The 21,157-nt window shown below is 43.2% G+C and overlaps 3 non-coding genes across 3 annotated transcripts; all 3 read left to right on the forward strand.

Annotated features, from left to right (window-relative positions):
- The first annotated feature begins 683 nt into the window (after window positions 1-683).
- On the forward strand, window positions 684-756 carry trnav-cac (transfer RNA valine (anticodon CAC)). Its single transcript has one exon. It is a non-coding gene; the product is annotated as a tRNA-Val (tRNA).
- A 1,181-nt stretch (window positions 757-1,937) lies between these two features.
- On the forward strand, window positions 1,938-2,010 carry trnav-cac (transfer RNA valine (anticodon CAC)). Its single transcript has one exon. It is a non-coding gene; the product is annotated as a tRNA-Val (tRNA).
- A 16,464-nt stretch (window positions 2,011-18,474) lies between these two features.
- trnav-cac (transfer RNA valine (anticodon CAC)) lies at window positions 18,475-18,547 on the forward strand. Its single transcript has one exon. It is a non-coding gene; the product is annotated as a tRNA-Val (tRNA).
- The last annotated feature ends 2,610 nt before the right edge of the window (window positions 18,548-21,157 follow it).

The following is a 21,157-nucleotide window of genomic DNA, read 5'->3' on the forward strand; positions in this document are numbered from 1 at the left end:
AGGACGGGTCGGTTTTACCAGCAGTCTCCAACGGTAACCGTTCTAAGCAAGAGGTGACGGTGTCAGTTTCCGAAGTGTAGCGGTTATCATGTTCGCCTAACGCACGAAAGGTCCCCGGTTTGAAACCGGGCGGAAACAGCCTGCTGTGGGCCGGCCCTTTTCGTCCTGCTTACCCTCGTGGTTCCCCGGAGGCGGTAGGTGGCTTTTCTTCATTGGAGTGCCCGAAATTGGTGCACTCAGAGCGTCCGTCAATCGACAGGTTGAAATTGTAAATGCTGGTGTAGTCACTTTTAATTAAAATCTGATGATGATGTTATTGTTGTTGTTGTTGTTGTTCTTGTTGTCGTCGTGGTCGCCGTCATTATTATTGTTAAAGTAAAGCTACCGTAAGGTGTAGAAGGCACAATAGCTCTGTGATTGTCTGATGGTGGCACAAGACAAGCAGCAGCTGTTTGAACAAGCCATTGAGCATCACCTTGTTGGGGTAAGTGTAAGTCTTGTCATAGCTCAGGGCGTTCTTCCTTTGAAAGAGTTTCCAAAGTGTCCTGATGTGCCCTTGAGCAATGCAAAATAGGTCAGTGAAAATAGAAACCTTTATCTCACAGGCTGGCCCACGGGAAACGCCTGTGTGCGTTTTACCAGCCGGCTTCGATAGGAGTTATTCGAAACACCAGGACGGGTCGGTTTCCGTAGTGTAGTGGCTATCACGTTTGCCTCACACGCGAAAGGTCCCCGGTTCGAAACCGGGCGGAAACAACCCGTCCCCCATCTCTCTGCCCCAAGGGTGGCTGTCGTTTTCTCTTCCTCGGAGTGGCAAGAAATCCTGACCTTGAGAACAAACGATGTAAGAAGGGTAGCTTTGCGAGGCGCTGGAACTGACACTTTTAAAATCGATACATGTTGTTGCTGTTACAATACGACCGTAGCAGGATCGGCGACATTGCTGTTACTCTTATGTAGTTGAAGGCGCAAAATAGCTCTGATAGTCTGGTGGTGACGGAAGACCACCAGCCGTTTGAACAAGCCATTCAGCATCACCTTGTTGGGCTAAGTGCAGGCACTGTCTGATCGCAGGGCGTCCTGCCTTTGAAAGAGTTTCCGAAGTATCCCGAAATCGGTGCACTCAGAGCGTCCGTCCGTCGACAGGATGAAATTGTAAACGCTGGTGTAGCCACTTTTAATTAAAATCTGATGATGATGATGATGATGATGTTGTTGTTCTTGTTGTTGTTGTTGTTGTTCTTGTTGTCGTCGTGGTCGCCGTCATTATCATTGTTAAAGTAAAGCAGTAGTTAGATTTGTTGCTACCGTAAGGTGTAGAAGGCACAATAGCTCTGATAGTCTGGTGGTGAAGGAAGACCACCAGCCGTTTGAACAAGCCATTCAGCATCACCTTGTTGGGCTAAGTGCACGCACTGTCTGATCGCAGGGCGTCCTGCCTTTGAAAGAGTTTCCGAAGTATCCCGAAATCGGTGCACTCAGAGCGTCCGTCCGTCGACAGGTTGAAATTGTAAACGCTGGTGTAGCCACTTTTAATAAAAATCTGATGATGATGTTATTGTTCTTGTTGTTGTTGTTGTTCTTGTTTTTCTTTTTGTCGTCGAGGTCGCCGTCATTATTATTGTTAAAGTAAAGCTACCGTAAGGTGTAGAAGGCACAATAGCTCTGTGATTGTCTGATGGTGGCACAAGACGAGCAGCAGCTGTTTGAACAAGCCAGTGAGCATCACCTTGTTGGGGTAAGTGTAAGTCTTGTCATAGCTCAGGGCGTTCTTCCTTTGAAAGAGTTTCCAAAGTGTCCTGATGTGTCCTTGAGCAATGCAAAATAGGTCAGTGAAAATAGAAGCCTTTATCTCACAGGCTGGCCCACGGGAAACGCCTGTGCGCGTTTTACCAGCCGGCTTCGATGGGAGCCATTCGAAACACCACGACAGGTCGGTTTCCGTAGTGTAGTGGCTATCACGTTCGCCTCACACGCGAAAGGTCCCTGGTTCGAAACCGGGCGGAAACAACCCGCGGTGCACGCGTGCTAGTGCTTTGTTATCTGTCCCTGTAACGCGGCCGGCCATCGTTTTCTCTTCCTCGGAGTGTCAAGAAATCCTGACCTTGAGAACAAACGATCACAGAAGGGTAGCTTTGCGAGGCGCTGGAACTGACAGTTTTAAAATCGATACATGTTGTTGCTGTTACAATACGACCGTAGCAGGATCGGCGACATTGCTGTTACTCTTATGAGTAGATAGTAGGGTTTTATGGGCGCGGCCTATTTTCTTATGACGTATGCCCTAAGCTTATTAATATTCCTACGTCATAATTGGGGGGCGTGATTTTAGGTAGAGTTATTTCCTTAATTATTCCTACGTCATATCCGTCAGAAAGTGTACACCCATAAAACCCTGAACAACAAGGCCGCCCATAACCTGTTGTTCTTGTTGTTCTTGTTGGTCAACTGTAGAGTGTGAATGGGTCGGCTCTTCCTGTAGTGTTTGGGGGTCTTTTTTAAATATACATGTAATGGTTTAGTAAATCTAAACCGTTATAAGATCAACAAGTTCTGTTGTCTGTAATGGTCCCAGGTCTTAACAATGCCAGTTTTGAATAGTGCGTTTATCATATTCACACTGTCTCTGTCTGTCTCTCTCTCTCTCTCGCCCAATCATTTTATAAGATCAACAAGTTCTATTGTCTGTTATGATCCCAGGTCCTAACAATGCCTGTTTTGCATAGGGTACTTATGTTATCCACACTGTATCTGGCTCTGTCTCTCCCCTCAAATTTAATTAAAAATAAAATTAAAAAAGAGGGTGTGTGTGTGGGTGTTTGTGTGTATAGGTTAATTGTTTTTGTAAAAAAAAAAAAAAAAAGCTGTGGTTATATTTTATCTCTCACATAATGTGTTCAGTCGTTTTACTTAAATACATTCTAGGGTCTTAAAGCTCATAAGAGTTAGACTTAAGATAAGGATATGCTTTTAAGGTATTTTAGCAGTCTCAATCCCTGATGATAAGGAATCGTTTAAAAAATAAAAACAACTGATCACTCAATGCTAAATAGATCACAACACTCAAGGCTAAATCACTCACACCATGGGTGGCGGGGGTGGGCTCAGACAACAGTACGTATGGCATGTGGTATCAAAACATTCAGAATACTTTTAACCTATATAATTTATAAGCTTTGTAAAATAAACCCAAATATCTCTTTTGCGGGGATAAACGCTGTTCTGAGTAGTTTGTGACTTGTTTAATACCAAACAAAGCATCGCTATTAAAAAAAAAAAAAAAAACACTGTAAAAGCGCTAGTTATTTTAGATCTTTATAGTTATTTTCTTGGCTCAGGTTGTTTTTTAGCGCTTATAAAGGCCTGAAATATTCTTAGTGGTTTGTTGACTATAGGTCTTGATGCACAAAGGCCAGACCAGAACAATGCCTTACACGCAGATCCGGCATGTGGCCATCAGTATAAGTATGAAGGTCTGGTCTTCAGCTCGACAGACTCTTACTGACCTTTCGATTTAAGACTAAAGATCAACAATGTCCGGAAACAACATCAGCGACTTCGATTTAAATGAGTTTTTAGGCAAGTCTTCAGATTATTTTCATTGACTCAGAGCGTGTTGTGTGCATGTATTGTAAATAAGGCTATAACATCTGTTTTAAGTTCTGTAAAATTATTTTTCAGCCAGTCAACAGGAGTTAATTCCCAACGCTGAGGAGATCATCTGGAACAACGACGGTAAGATTTTTGTGTTTGCGCTCATGGGTTCTTATGTATGGGTGTGTGTGGTTTTGAAGCGGCTCATTAGAGTTATGAAAACGTTTTAATATATATTAATGCCGGTCTCTTTAATTACACAGAAACTATCGAAAGGCCTGTGATTAATGTCTCCGAGGATCGACCAAGAGAAGTGGTTGTCCCTAGACAGACTGTCTGCCGACCGGGTAAGAACTAAACCCCTGTTTGTTTGTATAACGTTTCTGTAAGATGTTTGAGTCCAGTTTTGTTAATTTTAAAAAATTATCCTGTCTAACAGTATTAAGAAACGTGGTTCGAGACAACGAAAGGCCTTCCACATCGAGGGCTTGTTTCGTTTTACCTTCGAGAACCGTAACCTTTCAAGAATCTGAAAGGCCGTCAGCCCCGGTATCTGATAGCTGTGAGTATATGTCTGCAGCCTGTAAGAGGATAAAGCTTTTTATAAAGCGGTGTGGTTAAAGGTTAAACATGTCTCTTACCTTCACAGCGGTGCAAAAAGCTAAACCAGCCGAAAAAAATAAGAAACGATTATTCTGTGGAGGTAAGTAAGATCTTTCAAACTTTAATGTTTTTAAAAGGGCTTTGTTTGCCCGTTGAGGGCTAATATTTAAGCGATGGGTGACCGTTTCCTGTAGGGCGGGGGGTTCTGGGAAAGATCTTTAGAAGTCCGGACAGGTCTAGGCTTGTTTCTGGGGAATGTGTTTAGAAATGACCGATTGCCGTACCGTCTGGTTAGGAAGTAAAGCCGTCCGAAAGGGTTTAGTAAGTTGTTTGACTTATCTCCCGCTATTATACTTCTGTTTTAAAGTGGTTGTAGGAAAAGGCTTGAAGGTGTTCATTGTATTTAATATTTAAACAGATCGTGAAAACGTTTGTGAAACAGGAAGTCCCGGGATCAGGAATCGTTTACACTTGGAAGGTTCGTTTAAAAATGAAATGTTGTTGTGTGTGTGTGTGTTTTATTAACAATATTACAGTTTTTAAAGAAACATTTAAGAAACAGTTTATTTACAGCGGCTTCTCTGTTTTACATTTATTATCAAGTCCTAATAAATATATTGTCTGTAAATAATATTGCGTTGTAGTGAATGTCTAAGGCTATTTTCAAAGGTCTAAAAAAGCTAAAGGTTTTGAATGTCCTGGACATGTTGTTTTAAGTTTGATTTCTGTCGCCGTTTAAAGATGTAAATGTAATGTATATTTTTATTCTTCCCAAGACTATTGGGATAGTCATTCTGTGGATGAGCTATTGAGAACAATTACCCCGTCTAAGTGGGATCAAACATCTTCCCCGGTGAGATCACCGAGAGGATCCCCCACGGTGGTCTTGGAGACCCCCCAACATCTACTCAGGCCACAGCCTTCTGGGGGTAATTCAACACCCCAGATTCAGCCCGCCGCATTGTCGGGCGGAACAAATACAGGCATCCAACAACCTCATGGGTCGCCGTCAGTCAGGGCTGACACACCACCCAACGACGGCCTGGTTTCAACATCGTTCCCCCAGACCCATTTCTTGGCTACAGAAACGCGGAACAGTTCCCCGCGCTTGGCCAGGGTGTCACCGCAAAGGCCTTCTTGGTCTCCGTCCATGAGTATACGCTCGCTCCCTGCCTCCTTCGACCGAGATTTACCGGAGCGACCATCCTTTGAAGCTGAGCCAGGCCACCAGCCCCCGGAGCCACTTCCTGAAGGTCGGCATGAGTTGCTACATACTTTGTTACAAAATCAAAGACTTGTGTTAGTGGGGCAAAACCTGGTGATAGAGAGCCAAAACACCCTTATTAATACCCTTACTAACGAATTGTACAGTATTTAATGTTTTAATAGACACAAAACGCCTTACTATTGTGGGTTGTTGGAAAAATAAAAAATAAATTAAAAAATGTCCTGACTTGGTAAAAGAACTCACAAACTAAAGGATTATGAACAAGCTAGGGCCCCAAAAAGACCTTCCCGAGAGAACATCCCCGGCCCTGTTGTGAACTCCTCTGATGTCCCAATGAACCTGGAACTATTACAAATGATAAATGATTTAAATAACCCCCAATTACCACCGATAGAATGTGAATTAACAGACTTACCGGTGAACCCCGACCTGTTACAGATGGTCAATGATCTAAATAACCACCTCCCACCGGTAGCGCTTATAGAGGCTCACCCCCTAGTTCACCCCGATTTGTTTGAAATGGTGGAGGCTTTGGAGGAGCTACCCCGACCAAATTCTGCCCCTATTATAAATGATTTGAGACAATTAGAACACAGGATGGCGGCAGAAGCAGCCATCACTATAGAGGAGGGTCTTGACATTAACCGGTTGGATATCTTTGAAGGACTTTTACAGGCTTTAAATGAGCCTCCTCAAAAAGGGGGTTTTGTAGATGTCAGCAGTGGGGGTGTTCGGAATGTGGAGGGTTCTGAGACTGATAAGGCTGTGGAGGACATGCTCTGTGAGAATGTAGGGGGTGAAGGCTTTGTTCAAAATGATGATGTGTCCAAGAGTACCAGTGATCCCGTGATTATAGATAGACCGGCCTATAACAATTTTGAAATGATTCAGCGTTTTAATTTTGCAGAACTTTTAAATTGTGACAATTATGCAGAAATATTTGTCAACATACACGAGGCCTTGCAGAAAATGCTTGAACAGGTTGCTGAAAGTGTCAGACCTCGAGATGTTGTACAGTTAGAAATCAGAGGGGATGATTTGTTTAGCAACCTATCTGTAATGCTGAGTGGAGATAATTTAGATGTCTGGCTAAAATCGAAGCGTTATTGCAAAGTAACGCAGCCATCTTAGCTGATGAAAGTCTGTCTCTGGTAATGAATGTGGTTCGTAACCCTGAGGGTGGGGCGCTTAGAAGACTGTCGAAATGCTTGAAGAACGACATAATTAGGACCAAGCTCAGGCAATTAGTGGTGAGTTCCAGTGGGGACAATAAGCTCTGTTTTGCTTACAGTTTAATAAAACTACTCACCCCCGACATGCCTGAACCCCAAGCTCTGCAAGAGGCTTTAATGCTTCATCAGAGGGCCGGCTTAAACTCTCAACAGATGGTTGCCTTTTCAGACATCACCAAGTTTGAGGAGTTGTTGTCTTTAAAAATTGTTGTGTGGTACCGTTGTGAGGTAAAGGAAGTATTTGTGAAATTTCAGATACATCCTGAAACCCATACACAGACACTGTTTCTCTTCCTAAGTGATCGTCATTACTTTGGAATAAAGAGTTTGACGGCTTTTTTGGGTTGTTCGTATGTTTGTCATTGGTGTTATAAGGCCTTCAATGATAAGCTTAAGCACCGCTGTGACGGTTACTGTAACGTCTGTTTCAATCCGCAATGTCGTAAGGGTTTGGCCCCTACCATCCGATGTAAAGATTGCTTAAGGATTTGTCTCTCAGCGTTCTGTTTTTCCGAGCATAAGGTACAGAGGGCCGCTGCTGAGGGGGTTAAAAAACTGAGTTATTGTCATCAAACTAAATATTGCCCGCAGTGTTGCCTCCAGTACCGTTTTCATGAGGTTAAACCACACAAATGTCTGGAGCCGAGATGCAGGATCTGTAATGCTGATTTAACCCCGGGGTCCGAACACCAGTGCTTTATTCAGCCGGTTAAAAAGGAGCCGCCGCACAACCGGTATGTCTTTTTTGATTTTGAATGCCGGCAAGAAAACGGGGTCCACGTTGCTAATTATATACACTGTATTGACATGTTGGATCGTGAGTGGTCAGCTAGCGGTGAGAGTTGTGTCAGGGATTTCTTTACGCGGTATCGCGGTCCAAAATACCTCAATTACACATTTGTTGCCCACAATGCTAAGGGTTATGATTCTTACATTTTGATGAAGTATCTGGTGGAAAATGGGGTGACCCCAAAAATAATAGCTCAGGGTAGCAAGATCATGTGTTTCACCGACGAAGCTTTCAACTAACGTTACATAGACTCGTTAAATTTCCTCCCCATGAAATTGAGCGCTTTGCCTAAGGCTCTGGGTTTTGAGGCTCAGAAGAAAGGTTGGTTCTGCCATTTTTTTAATACTAAGGACACTCAAAATTATCGAGGGTCCTACCCGCCCGCCTCTTATTATGGGGTTGATACTATGATGTCTCATGAGAGGGAGGAATTCTTTAAATGGTACAATACGGTTAAGGGAGGTGTTTTTGATTTCCGAGAAGAGATGGCCGCTTATTGTAAAAATGATGTGGTGATCCTTAAAGAAGCCTGTGTGCGTTTCCGCGCCGAGGTTATCAACACATCGGGTCTCGACCCTTTGCAAAGTGTGACCATAACGTCTCTCTGCATGAAAATGTATCGGTCCAATTTCTTGCAGAAAAACACTATAGCGGTCACCACTTCTGACAACTATCGTGCTAGACAAAAGAACTTTTCGACTGTCTCCATACAGTGGCTGGAATACCTGAGTGCCCGGGATAACATCTTCATCAGACATGCTTTAAATCAAGGGGAAGTCAAAATGGGGCCTTACTACTTAGACGGTTTTAGCGACGTGTTCGGGCGGCGTACCGCTTATGAGTTTGCAGGTTGTATTTACCATGGCTGTCCTCAGTGCTTCGACCCAAACACCTTTAACCCCGTAACACAAAAACTCTGCGGTGATATGTACTATGATTTCCAGGAACGAATTGATACTTTAAAAAACACCTATGGTTTGAACGTGCTGGTGATTTGGAAACACGAGTGGACGACCCTGAAGCAACAGGAAGCGGGGGTACAACGGTTTATGGAAACCTTGGACTTTCCTGAACGTCTAGAGCCCCGGGATGCGTTATTTGGGGGTCGAACCAACGCCCTCTGTTTACATTATGAGGTAAAGGAGGGTGAGAGAGTAGATTACTATGATTTCACCAGTCTGTACCCTTATGTCAACAAGACCAAAATGTACCCGGTGGGGCGTCCAACCATTGTTTATCGTGACTTTCTCGAAATTGGACATTACTTTGGTTTGATCAAAGTCACCATGTACCCTCCTCGCGAGCTGTTCTTACCCGTGTTGCCTTACAGGTGTTCGGGAAAATTGATGTTCCCTCTGTGTAGAACGTGTGTGGAAACTGAAAATCAAACTACCTCTTGTCTGCACAGTGATGAAGATAGAGCGCTGACGGGTGTCTGGTGTAGCATTGAGCTTGACAAGGCGGTGTAGAAAGGTTACAGAGTCGGTAAGGTGTATGAGGTTTGGCATTTTTCTGAAAAATCTGATACTCTTTTTGCTGATTACATTATGACCCATCTGAAAGGGAAACAGGAGGCATCGGGCTATCCCTCATGGTGTGTTGACTCCGCGGCCAAAGAGCGATACGTTCAGCAATATTTTGAAAAGGAAGGGATCCGTCTAGAGCCGGGGAACATAACTGTAAACCCCGCCAAGAGACAAATGTCCAAACTGATTTTAAACAGTCTGTGGGGTAAGTTTGGGGAAAGAAATTACCGTCTAAACACAACCTTGATTAAAACCCCTGAACAGTTTATAGAATTTACGTTTTCCAAACAACATGCAGTATCACACTTTCAATTCTTAAATGACCACGTGGCACAGGTCCAGTGGAGGGCCCCTAAAGATTTCCCCACCAAACAGGGGAACGTTAATGTTTTCATAGCGGTTTTTACCACGGCTTACGCCCGGCTTGAATTGTACAACTTAATGGATCAGTTGCAGGAACGCACGCTCTATCATGATACTGACTCTGTAATCTTTGTCACCAGGCCAGGGGATTGGGTCCCTCCCCTCGGGGACTACCTTGGGGAGTTAACGAGCGAACTAGATCCTCAGGACCACATAGTGGAGTTTGTTTCAGGGGGTCCTAAGACGCATACAGAACGGCTGCGGGTAAGACCTGTATGAAAGTTAAGGGTTTCACTCTGAACCATTGTAACAACAAGCTCATTAACATCAAGTCTCTGACGACCCTGGTAGAAAGTTTTGTAACCGAGAAAGACGCGCCTCCTCGTGAGATTATTACAGCCGGAAATCATATCTATCGCAATAAAAAGGGGTACACGTTGGAAAATAGATCACTAAACAAACGGTTCAGGGTGGTGTACAATAAAAGAGTCTTGAAGACTGATTATACCACTCTGCCTTATGGATATTAGTGGTGGTTTTGATAACAGACTTCAACACCCTTTCTCCTGTATTATAGCCGGTCCCTCCAATTCGGGGAAGAGCTATCTTATAAAGAACATCATAGAAGATGTGGACGCAACCGTGTCCCAAGCTCTTGACAACATAGTGTGGTGTTACTCTTGCTGGCAACCTCTCTACGATGATTTGGCTTCGAAAAAAAATAATCTGTAATTTGTGCAAGGTCTCCCCGCCTCGTTGTGTGACGATGACTTGTTCCCGCCCGGTCAAACTAATCTAGTGATCCTTGATGACCTGATGGAGCAGGCCGGTGACAACAGTGAAGTGGAAAAAGCTTTCACAAAGTACACTCATCATAGGAATTTAAGTATTATTTATTTAGTTCAAAATCTATTTTTTCAAGGTAAAAAAAGCCGCACTATTAATTTATATGCCAATTATATAATTCTTTTTAAAAACCCCAGAGATAAACTACAGGTCACCGTCTTGGCTCGTCAAATGTACCCTAACCAGACCAAGTTCTTTTTGGAGGCATTTGAGGATGCCACCAAAAAACCCTACGGGTACTTGATTGCGGACTTAAAAGCACAAACCCCAGAAGACTTTCGCCTCAGAACAGGTTTGTGCCCGCCCGATTGGCCGGCAGTGTATGTGCTAAAGAAAAGGAAATAAATAGGAATGTCTGTTCGGATTAAAAGAAATCTGCCACTTTTGCAAATGTTATTTGAGGGGAGCCCGCGCCATAGGAAAGCTGTGCTGGCAGGGGCCCCCTCGGATTTGATCGAGACCCTGTGTGAAATAGCTTTTAACATCTTACGCGGTAATATACCCCTAACCCCTTCTCAACAATCTAAACTCAAAAAACAAAAAGCGGTTATCAAGATCATCGCTAATAAGAAGTATTCTATTAAAAGAAAAAGAAAGAAGATTAATCAAACCGGGGGTTTTATAGGACCGCTGTTGAGCATAGCCGTGCCTTTCCTAACCAGTCTTCTAGCTTCCAGAGTGGGTTAATAATGGAATATGCTCAGAAAATGTTTTTGATCCCTAAGGAGCAGCTTGAGAAACTGAGAAAAAATGTTGTCGGGCCAGAGCCCATTAGACAAATGGCCGAAAACAACCTGGACTCTGAAATGAAAGCTATACAGGCCAGGGCCGATTTAAATCAGTATTCCAAAGCCCAGTTGTATACCAACATGTTACAGCGCTACCTCCGTCTGGTTAGACAGGGTGAAAAAGATCAATACATTTTAACTTTAACCATGGCCTCTCAAGAAAATGGTTCTGGGGCTGATGCGGGGGGTTCGGTTGATAAAGATGTTGCGGTGACCGAACCTGTTGAGAGTTCAGAGGGAGATGTTGTAACGGATGTTTTGAGAAACATGCCGGCCAGAAGCAAAAGACATGCACAATATATCCTGCACAAAATGGTTCAGAAACCGCGGGTAACGGCTTGGAATGAACAGGGTGAATTTGTTTTTAAGGGACAACTGATCAAAGGTTCACACGTTTGATTTGTTGAAGAGTGTCACTAGCACTAATAAGGTACCCGATAGTCGCCGACCTGTAGGCTGGAATGCTTTCCTACAGGCGATGGCCTGTCTGAACATGCCCCAATCAACAGTTCCTAACCAGGAAACGCGATAAAAAATCCATCTGTGTAAAGAGGTGGAGCCTGATCTGACTCCGATATCTCATTACTCTGACCGTGCTGAGCGACCATCCTCAGGATCTATCCATCGTTGGGAAGCTTATTAATCTCATGTTTTTATTTGTCTCCCCTGTAAATAATGACCCGACAAACAATTTTTTTTTTTTTTTTTTTTTTTTTTCAAATGTTGTACATTTATTTATACCATAACCCCTGCTTTGTATAAGAATTGTGTTGAATAAAAACAAAACTAATGATTCAAAGGCTGTTTTCATTATTTTTTCACCTTAACACGCATGACATCTTTTAAAATCCTCACAAGAACACCCCATCTGTATACATGGCTGGCTAGGGTCGTAAGTCATTGTGTTATAAGGGGGGTCCACAGTGTACTGACAAACTCTGCCACTTTTTTATCATTTTGGCCTAAATCCTCACTGTACAAGGCCATAATATCGGGGTATGACCTTCCTTTAGATCTATGATATAAGAAAAACACACAGTGCTGACCACAAGTGAAGGTCTGAAGACTTTGTACTTGACGACCGCTGTAAATGGTTTCTTGACAGTTGTTGAGCAGAAAGTTATTGATCTTCCGAGGGAAAGGTCTGAAATCCGGGGGGTTTCCATAGGAATCAAAAAATTCACCACGGTGGTCCTACCTTAGATAAATAGCCAGCCAATGTTCTCCGGGCATATTTTTAGGGTGTGTGTTGATTATGTACATTGCAGGTAAATTCTTGATCTTAAATTTAGGTAGCTGATCGCAGGCGTAGACTCCTTGAAACAGTTTCCGTGAGCCGGCCAGGGCATTCATGATGTGGTTGAGCTCTCTGGTGTTCATTTTAATAATAATCATACAGAACGTTTCTCCTCTGATTCACCTCAATAATGTTGTCAAACACAGCATACACGACCATATTTACAGTGCGTGGTAGAGGCTGCTTGAAACGCATCTCCAAACGCATATTGCCCGTCTTCATCAGTGAAAAATGTTGTCCACACTCTTCGTCAGGGGTCAGGTTGAAACCGTACAGGGTGTAACCGCTGCAGTATTCCCGGCGATCGATCAGCAGAGTTTGATCCTTGAGATGGCGACCCGTAGCCAGTACTACACTGTAATATTCACGAACCGCATTGCCGTTTTCAAAGTCAGGTTGAAAAGGTCTGGATGGAACCTGCACACCATCGACGTACAACGCTATAAATTCCGCGTTATAATGTTTAAAGTTAAAGGGGTTCTTGTTGTAAACCCCGGTAAATGCATCATTATCCACGAGACCAATAATAACCTGTTTTGGGAGCTGTCCTAGAAACAGATTTTCCTGGTTCATCACCCGTGTCCCTGCAGTCATATAGACTCTTTCGATCGGGTACTTAACGCCTGCGCGTGTCCTAGTTTAACCGCCGGGGAGACGGACACTTTTTTCACAAACAGCGAGGCCGATAATATGGTCAGTTTATATTTTTCAGTATCAGGGGTCATCAGATAAAAAGCACTTTTACTACGGATCATTTTAATTTTAATGTCTACCCCGTTGAGCATGAGTTTTTCTTGGAAAAATATGTCTGCATTGATATGCCCCATTAGCTCAAAGGTCCTCCCTTCTGTTGAAGAGGCCGTTCTTTTTTGCAAACCCTTATTGAGTCCCTCTGGATCCTTGTCGTCCATAGCTTCCGGGTTGTCTTTGAAGAAAAGGCCGGGGCTGAACTGTTTGCTTAGGGTCTCCTCACTATAATTAAGTTTACACTCCATCATGGCTCTATAGGGGTAAGTATTGCTGCTTTGACTAATGAGCCGATCTCCCAGGGTCACATCCACCTGTGAAAACATGGTGGCCACCGGGTAATTGATGACCCCAGCGTTGGCCGTCTTCTCGATTGCATCGCCATCCTCATTAGTCACTTTACAGTTCATTAAAATAAATGTGTTATTCAAATCATTATAATCCTCGCCATTGCCAGCTATAAAAAACTCCAGAGGGGCCATGTCTGAAATTGCAGAAAGAGGGGGAATCTCTACATATATGCTCTTATCTATACTCGTTTGAGTGTATGGAACTGTAAACAGATCCAGTTCTGATTTGACGCATTCTTCCAATAGACTGTGGACAAAAGACATGTTTAAAAGATATATCCTGAGGCTCTATTTTTCTTTCTTTGAGACTTTCTTTTTGCAGGTTTTTTCTTGTGCTGCTTCCTTCTCCGAGTGTTTCCACGATATGTTGGAGAATGAGAGATTCTTCGTTTTTTGTTAGCCACGGATCTTCGTCGCCCTGGTGGACACATGCTGTTTCTTCTTTTACCCCCCCTCCTCGCCATTACCATGAGACCCGAACCCTCCTGATGCTCATGGCTAGCTGCCCGGTTCATAACATTGGTGAACACGTCACTAACAATATTTTTAGCCGCTGATTTCAAGTGGGGTCTGGCTATAGCAAAGCCTCTCTTAAGCAGGGGTACGGCCATTCTAAAGAGACCACGAAAGAGTCCTCCTAGACCGGCGCCATACATTGTGGGGGCTCCTACAAAACCGGGCAAGCCGTTCCATCTTGCATCTTGTAATAATCCACATTGGCGCTAGGATCTACATAACCCCTCGAGGTAGCCATTTTAATAATGTACACACTGTTTCAGGGGTCGAAAATGTAGTTTGACAACTTAACTTTACCGAAGCGGAAGGGTACGTTGATATTCTGATCCGATTTGTCTTCGATCGTGATGTTGTCAAAGTGGGTCTTTGAGACTGGTACGTAGTGTGGCTTGTCATAAATAATTGTGACCATGTCATTGCTTTTACCTTTAATAAGTACATTTCTCAAAAGGGGGACATAACTATCCCCGACCCTCTGGTGGGTTATGATATCCGTATACACATAAAGAGTGTAAAAGCCGCCCCACCACTTCTGAGAACCTGCTCTCTGTGTCAGAATAGAACCCTAATATACGCCCCAGTTGGCCGCTGGTTTGAATGCTAATACCTGGTTTTGACACCTTGTACACTCTGTTGTTAATAGGGTTGTAATATAGCTTGATGTTGGGGGTGCCTTCTGAGAACTGTTTATGCATCTCATCTAATATTTTATCTACATTGTCATAATAACCTCCTTGTATCGTGAATGTCCATTGACTCTTTTTAACATCATCAAAAATGGCGAAGGTGGCATCCTTATCTTGTAAAACAGCCCAAGTGTAAGGATACTGTATTTCCGCCAACCCCACTTCCCACGACCCTCTTAGATCTATAGATTTTCCAAATTGTACCGTGTAACTGGATATTTCATTTTTAGGGTATATATCGAGAGAGGCGTTACTGGGTAGAGTCACGTAGAAGCCTCCTGATTCCATCTTGAGTATCGAGAGTAATGCCCCCAACACACCCGCGGGCATGTTGTTATAAGGATTGAATATCGCAAACCTGTTGTTCCGGGACCCAACTATTGAACTTTTCAGGCCATCCAAGCCATTTCACCAACACATATTTTTTCCGGTTCTGGGTTTTTTCAGCTAATATCTTTTCAACTCTGTATACACTGTCTTTACCCACAATAATTTTTTGTAACTCGGCTTCGTAAAACGTTCCTTCTATATCCTCCCCGTCATAGTCTTTTAACCGGTACACGGGGGGGGCTCTAGCCAACTGTTCGGTAACTGTAAAATATTCGTCAGAAAATGTTTGTTCATAACCTTTGGCAAAAGTACTCCTTAGCTTTGAAACGCGAACCACATCACCGATGTTGAACTTATAAGTAGTTTTTCCCTTCTTAATAAATGGTCCGTATAATTTTGTATAGACCTGAAAAGAATTACTTTGATCAACATCTATAGACTTCATTTTAATACTGGTGTGATACCCTTGGTTGTAAGCATCAATAAAATCCTGAACTTTATCAAAATACTTGAACGTGTTGACCGCTGTAAAATATCTCCACATTTTGGTCTTTATGGTGCGGTTAAACCTCTCCACTACCGATGCTTTAAGCTCATTTCCGGTGGTGAAATGATGTATTTTGTGTCTCTTCAGTAGATTCTGAAATTCTCTGTTGAGAAACTTTTTTCCTTAATCAGTCTGCAGTTTTTTAGGACATCGACCCTGGGACAATATATCCTCAAAGACCCTCGTCACCGCTCAACCTGTTTTATTATGTAGAATTCGAGCCCAGGCATATTTTGATTAAACATCGATACACATCAACATCAATTTGTGACCATTGTTATGTTTTGATAAATTTGACATATCGACTAGATCCATTTGCCATTGTGAGTCTATGTCAGTTGCATATACGCGGTTTCTTTTAAAGTTAATCCTGAGAGGTTTATGTAAGGTATAGGCGTCTTGTTCCCGTAACCATTCTGAAACAACCACATCATTAACCTTCACTCCGGCCTCAGCGAGTCCTCTTTGAAAACCCTTCTTACCCGCCAAACCCCCAATCTTGGCTGGGTTGTAGTATAGTTCCTGCATTTGGGGAGCTTGCCGAGTCATTCTGTCAAATAACCACACAGACCCACACTATGCGCAAAGTTTTTATACAAGGTTTTTTATTCAACTTCAGGAGAGCAGATACCCCTTTTTAGACATTTGAGAAAAGTATAACATACACAACAATTTTTTCTACGGTCCAGACAAAAAGAAATCAGATGATTGGTTACTTGATCTATATCAACAAATATACCTGTTTCTTTATCTTGTAGGCACACACCTCAGTTACATATGTAAATAAAACAACAATATGACCTATTTTAAAATTAAACAGAGGTGTATTAAACTTGCTCAGTAAAAGGTCATACAGATGTTGATGAAATGGCCTAATATCATTCTTGGCCCCCTTGAGCGCTTCATCCCAGTGTTCGTACCCCCCGATCTTTGTTACAGCAGCCATTAACTTTTCCAGGTTTGAAAGTTGATCCTCATCGATGGTTAAATCTGTAGAGAAAAGGCTCGCGTTGGCTACTTTTCTGTCAAGCACATGGTGTAATAGCGCTCTCAGGTTAGCTGCAGAGTGTTGATGACAGAACCAGTTGCAGAAGCAGTCCAGAACATTCCCCATGTTCAAAGTCCCTTAGTTCAGGTCAGAGTCTGAATCAGTGGCGTAGATGTCGAATTCTTCGTCGCTGTCCCCAGCTTTAACTTCTTTACGGAAGAAATAAGCTTTTAGCTTGCCAGCGGTTTTTCTACTCGGCTCATCCAGGTCATTGAGCAGCTGCCCAAGTTTCTCTATTATAAACGGCTCCTTTTTCAGCTCCAGCAAAATCTCATCTATGATTTTCTGGACTTGTCCCGCAGTGACATGTATGTGGGAGTAAGACAGCGCCTTGATTAGTGCCGGTTTCAGCCACGGTTTGTTCAGTCTTCTGTAAAACACGTTGAAATAGAACAGGAAATAGTAACGGTCTGGTTCAAACAAACAACTGTGTCTCAACTGACTGGGGTGATTCACTTCACACCCCCGACAGACTTCTTTCAGAGCTCGGTCGATGAGAGCACTCAGAATATACACCAGGGTGCTTTTAACCACTCTGCTTACTTGGTCACATACCCCGGGCATAAATCCTTCATCTTCATCACGCCCCCGGGACTGTCCGATGCTCATTGGTTCGCCTGGTGGTTTGTGGGGTGTTTCTACATCCATTGGACTGACCCCCTCCTGAGACGCACAGACGGTAGACAGTTCGGGAAAATCGAGGCCCTCCATGAGCTCCAGAGGCTGGGGATCCCCGAGACTCATTTGGACATCCATCGCACCGCATGTTGTTTCGTCCTGAGGGACCGGGGTCTGAGGTCTTGGAGAGTAACCGCAGTCAAAGGGTTCCAGAGTGTATACAAAATCTGGGGAATAGAACCAGGGGTGATCCCGGGTTTGAAGAGGCCTGTAGAGCCTGTCGACGTCCGCAGCTTTCGGGTAAGACATTCTCTTTAATTTTAAACCATGATTGAATTGTTGCGCCTTTTATCCTATCTCTTCACTACGTCATGACACACCGCCCTCTTAGAAGAGAGTAGCCCCTGAGCCGTCAGACCCCCCTCCAAAACCCCACACGTCGTCTGTTTTATCATCGTCGTCGTCATTCAAGGGGGATATATAATCCATAATCCAGCATATTCTCCTTCTAACCAAATCCAGTTGCGAACATTTGGTCAAGATGTCAAATCCATCATTTATACAGTTTATGACCTCTTTCAAGAACGGCCAGTCCACGGCGTCAAACATCATTTCAGTAACCTGTTTTTCTGGATCCTCTTGCCCTTGAGCAATGCAAAATAGGTCAGTGAAAATAGAAACCTTTATCTCACAGGCTGGCCCACGGGAAACACCTGTGCGCGTTTTACCAGCCTGCTTCGATGGGAGCCATTCGAAACGCTAGGACAGGTCGGTTTCCGTAGTGTAGTGGCTATCACGTTCGCCTCACACGCGACAGGTCCCCGGTTCGAAACTGGGTGGAAACAACCCGCGGTGCACATATGCCAGTGCCGTGTTACCCGTCCTCATCTCTCTGCCCCAAGGCCGGCCGTTGTTTTCTCTTCCTCGGAGTGGCAAGAAATCCTGACCTTGAGAACTAATGATCGAAGAAGGGTAGCTTTGCGAGGCGCTGGAACTGACACTTTTAAAATCGATACATGTTGTTGCTGTTACAATACGACCGTAGCAGGATCGGCGACATTGCTGTTACTCTTATGTAGTTGAAGGCGCAGTATAGCTCTGATAGTCTGGTGGTGAAGGAAGACCACCAGCCGTTTGAACAAGCCATTCAGCATCACCTTGTTGGGCTAAGTGCAGGCACTGTCAGAGCGCAGGGCGTCCTGCCTTTGAAAGAGTTTCCAAAGTGTCCTGATGTGCCCTTGAGCATTGCAAAATAGGTCAGTGAAATTAGAAACCTTTATCTCACAGGCTGGCCCAAGGGAAACGCCTGTGCACGTTTTACCAGCCTGCTTCGATGGGAGCCATTCGAAACACCAGGACAGGTTGGTTTCCGTAGTGTAGTGGCTATCACGTTCGCCTCACACGCGAAAGGTCCCTGGTTCGAAACCGGGCGGAAACAACCCGCGGTGCATGTGTGCTAGTGCTGTGTTACCTGTCCCTGTAACGCGGCCGGCCATCGTTTTCTCTTCCTCGGAGTGTCAAGAAAGCCTGACCTAGAGAACAAACGATCACAGAAGGGTAGCTTTGCGAGGCGCTGGAACTGACACTTTTAAAATCGATACATGTTGTTGCTGTTACAATACGACCGTAGCAGGATCGGCGACATTGCTGTTACTCTTATGAGTAGATAGTTGGGTTTTTTGGGCGCGGCCTATTTTGTTATGACGTATGCCCTAAGCTTATTAATATTCCTACGTCATAATTGGGGGGCGTGATTTTAGGTAGAGTTATTTCCTTAATTATTCCTACGTCATATCCGTCAGAAAGTGTACACCCATAAAACCCTGAACAACAAGGCCGCCCATAACCTGTTGTTCTTGTTGTTCTTGTTGGTCAACTGTAGAGTGTGAATGGGTCGGCTCTTCCTGTAGTGGTTGGGGGTCTTTTTTAAATATACATTTAATGGTTTAGTAAATCTAAACCGTTATAAGATCAACAAGTTCTGTTGTCTGTAATGGTCCCAGGTCTTAACAATGCCAATTTTGAATTGTGCGTTTATCATATTCACACTGTCTCTGTCTGTCTTTCTCTCTCTCTCGCCCAATCATTTTATAAAATTCAACAAGTTCTGTTGTCTGTTATGATCCCAGGTCCTAACAATGCCTGTTTTGCATAGGGTACTTATGTTATCCACACTGTATCTGGCTCTGTCTCTCTCCTCAAATTTAATTAAAAATTAAATTAAAAAAGAGGGTGTGTGTGTGGGTGTTTGTGTGTATAGGTTAATTGTTTTTGTAAAAAAAAAAAAAAAAAGCTGTGGTTATATTTTATCTCTCACATAATGTGTTCAGTCGTTTTACTTAAATACATTCTAGGGTCTTAAAGCTCATAAGAGTTAGACTTAAGATAAGGATATGCTTTTAAGGTATTTTAGCAGTCTCAATCCCTGATGATAAGGAATCGTTTAAAAAATGAAAACAACTGATCACTCAATGCTAAATAGATCACAACACTCAAGGCTAAATCACTCACACCATGGGGGGCGGGGGTGTGCTCAGACAACAATAGGTATGGCGTGTGGTATCAAAACATTCAGAATACTTTTAACCTATATAATTTATAAGCTTTGTAAAATAAACCCAAATATCTCTTTTGCGGGGATAAACGCTGTTCTGAGTAGTTTGTGACTTGTTTAATACCAAACAAAGCATCGCTATAAAAAAAAAAAAAAAAATCACTGTAAAAGCGCTAGTTATTTTTGATCTTTATAGTTATTTTCTAGGCTCAGGTTGTTTTTTAGCGCTTATAAAGGCCTGAAATATTCTTAGTGGTTGTTGACTATAGGTCTTGATGCTTAAAAATGTTTTTTTGAGAGACCAAAAGGTTCTAATAAAAGTTTAGAGTAGAGAGGAGAGAGATCGTCTCCATCTTGGTTTCTATTTGAAATTTGATGCAGTGTCATTTTATTGGTTGGTTTTGATATGTTAATTGGTAACAGGGTGGCACAAAGGCCAGACCAGAACAATGCCTTACAAGCAGATCCGGCATGTGGCCATCATTTTAAGTATGAAGGTCTGGTCTTCAGCTCGACAGACTCATACTGACCTTTCGATTTAAGACTAAAGATCAACAATGTCTGGAAACAACATCAGCGATTCGATTTAAACGAGTTTTTAGGCAAGTCTTCAGATTATTTTCATTGACTCAGAGCGTGTTGTGTGCATGTATTGTAAATAAGGCTATAACATCTGTTTTAAGTTCTGTAAAATTATTTTTCAGCCAGTCAACAGGAGTTAATTCCCAACGCTGAGGAGATCATCTGGAACAACGACGGTAAGATTTTTGTGTTTGCGCTCATGGGTTCTTATGCATGGGTGTGTGTGGTTTTGAAGCGGCTCATTAGAGTTATGAAAACGTTTTAATATATATTAATGCCGGTCTCTTTAATTACACAGAAACTATCGAAAGGCCTGTGATTAATGTCTCCGAGGATCGACCAAGAGAAGTGGTTGTCCCTAGACAGGCTGTCTGCCGACCGGGTAAGAACTAAACCCCTGTTTGTTTGTATAACGTTTCTGTAAGATGTTTGAGTCCAGTTTTGTTAATTTAAAAAAATTATCCTGTCTAACAGTATTAAGAAACGTGGTTCGAGACAACGAAAGGCCTTCCACATCGAGGGCTTGTTTCGTTTTACCTTCGAGAACCGTAACCTTTCAAGAATCTGAAAGGCCGTCAGCCCCGGTATCTGATAGCTGTGAGTATATATCTGCAGCCTGTAAGAGGTTAAAGCTTTTTATAAAGCGGTGTGGTTAAAGGTTAAACATGTCTCTTACCTTCACAGCGGTGCAAAAAGCTAAACCAGCCGAAAAACATAAGAAACGATTATTCTGTGGAGGTAAGTAAGATCTTTCAAACTTTAATGTTTTTAAAAGGGCTTTGTTTGCCCGTTGAGGGCTAATATTTAAGCGATGGGTGACCGTTTCCTGTAGGGCGGGGGGTTCTGGGAAAGATCTTTAGAAGTCCGGACAGGTCTAGGCTTGTTTCTGGGGAACGTGTTTAGAAATGACCG

Source organism: Amia ocellicauda (assembly GCF_036373705.1).
Source record: "Amia ocellicauda isolate fAmiCal2 chromosome 11 unlocalized genomic scaffold, fAmiCal2.hap1 SUPER_11_unloc_6, whole genome shotgun sequence".
NCBI classification, from domain to species: Eukaryota; Metazoa; Chordata; class Actinopteri; order Amiiformes; family Amiidae; genus Amia; species Amia ocellicauda.